The following is a 2464-nucleotide window of genomic DNA, read 5'->3' as shown; positions in this document are numbered from 1 at the left end:
TTTTTTTTGTGTGTATTTTAAAACAGACTTCACCAAAATGCACACATAGCCTACAGTATTTCAGAATGAGAGCCATTCCAAATTCCACTCCCATTCTCACTGTTGACGCTTCTGGGTTTGAATCCCTGCATGGCAATATTTTTATCTTATTGTATTTGTGTGTGTGTGCGGGGGGGGTGTCCCTTCAACAATTTCATCAAGGTTGTTACAAGTATACAGGTTGGGTGGTTGGACTGCTTTCTTTTGACAACCTAACGACAGTAGGAGATGAATTTACCTATGTAATGAACTCAAAATCTATGTGCTAATGTTACACACAGAACTGAATACACAAAATCAAGAAACCAATGGTCATTTCCAGATGTCAAGTGCTTTCTTCTTCATAAACGATAAATTCATTTACAGTTTCTGGCTTCAGATAAATTGAGAATACTAACAGGTACTTATTATAGTACATAACATGAAATAAAAACTATTGCCAGTTGTTTAAAATGAGCAATTTTCAACTTCTTTTCTGTCTCTATTTTGAGGTTTTTTCAACAGCCAATCAAATACTACGCAGAGCACAGAATTTTAAACTTGGCATAAGCTTGTCTGAAGGATGGAGCAAAATGCTGGTGGAATGTTTTTTGTTGATAGTGCTGCCATCGTTGTGTCATTTCCTTATTTAACAAACAATCATAATAACGTCCTATCCAACTTTAGTTATTGTATTACATAGATATTTGCTTTTTGCCGATGATATGTCTTGTGGTGGAAAATAATATTTATAATCACTATTTAATATTATGAGCAGCACATTCTGTGTTTTAAATTTCAAACTTCTGATGAGGACGGACAATAGAGTTGAAAGAAGAAGCCAGTACCATGAATTATGTAATTTATACGATCAGTATTATTCTTTATAAACCACTTTCATGCACCAAAACTTACAAGAGATATAAATAACAGTACTTACATTAGTGAAGGCTAAATAGGATAAGAGGGCTTCTTTGGAATTGTCCAATCCTTCAGAAAAAATCATTGTATGGAAGGGTATTCTGTATATTGCTTACGATATTTGACCCCTAGTGCAGTGTTGAGAGGCATTTTGAATGTTTTAAGGAGCTTTCAGACTGAAGAGACAAACGACATGCATGTTACTTGGAAACAAACATTCTGAAATAAATGCAATATTTTATGCACTCGCTTCAGACCCTGATATAGTCCAGGGTCTGGGGTCTGTGTCTCCTCTAAAGCATGCAGAATGCCTCTCAAGATTGTACTAGAGTTCAAGCATTCTAAGAGATATACAAGGTTCATTCAAGCTTTTTTCATTATTGCAAAATTGGATAAATTAATCTAATACAAGGGTTGATCAAATGAAAAGGTACAAAACGACACTGTCGGTGTAAATGAATACTTTATTCAAAGTATCCTCCATAGGCCTGAGCACATTGATCCCATTGATGAACGAGCTGAATGATTCCTTTTTCCCAGAATTCCTTTGGCTGTGACGCGACCCAGTCCTTCACAGTGTCCTTGAGTTCATCGTCCGAGGTGAAGCGCTTTCCTTTGAGATGCTTTTTCAGGGGACCAAACACATGGAAGTCACAGGGGGATAAGTCCAGACTGTAGGGCGGATGGTCTAGCTGCTCCCACTTGAACCTGGCCAGTTCCGCGTGTGTGACCCTGGAGACATGTGGACGTGCGTTATCATACAGCAGAACCTCACCCTCCGTGAGCAGCCCCGGTCGTTTGTTCTTGATGGACCTGCGTAGGCTGCGGAGTGTCTCACAGTACACATCAGAGTTAATGGTTTGTCTGTGTTCAAGGAATTCCACAAGTAGCGGACCTTGCACATCGAAAAACACGGTAAGCAACACCTTGCCTGCTGACTCTCACGGCCTGCACAAAAACGGGCACTCCATTTCCTTACTGATTTGCCAGACACACAGTCTTCCCCGTAAACGTTCACCATCCGGCGATGAATATCGGCCGGTTTAACACCTTCTGCTGTCAGAAAACGGATAACGCCTCGCTGCTCCTCAACAGTCGAATTTGCCAATGTTAACGCCATCCTGTCCGAACACGCACTGCCGCGTCACTTGGACGGTGCTCTGTATCGGAGCCTCTGCTCTCTCCTGCGCATGCACGTTCCCCTGCATGCTCCGATGCCGCGTGGCGACTCCAATAGCACCCCTACATATCACGCTAAGTTCTCCCATCGTGGCATTGGTATTATATAAATGATTCCGTTGTTACGACGTTTCGTACCTTTTCATTTGATCAACCCTTGTAGCATACACCAGAATTGGAAATTTAGAATTTAATTCTAACATTCTAATTTTTAGAATAACATTAAATTTGATTAAGTATTGGTATCAGCATCTACAAGGCTCAGGTCTGACATATATTTGATATATCTTTAAAAGAAAATGTTTTGTAGAATATTATCAAATAATTTTAAACAAAACACTGCACA

Source organism: Lepisma saccharinum, chromosome 14, assembly GCF_977018435.1.
Source record: "Lepisma saccharinum chromosome 14, izLepSacc3.1, whole genome shotgun sequence".
In the NCBI taxonomy this organism is placed as follows: Eukaryota; Metazoa; Arthropoda; class Insecta; order Zygentoma; family Lepismatidae; genus Lepisma; species Lepisma saccharinum.
This window is presented reverse-complemented; position numbering follows the sequence as displayed.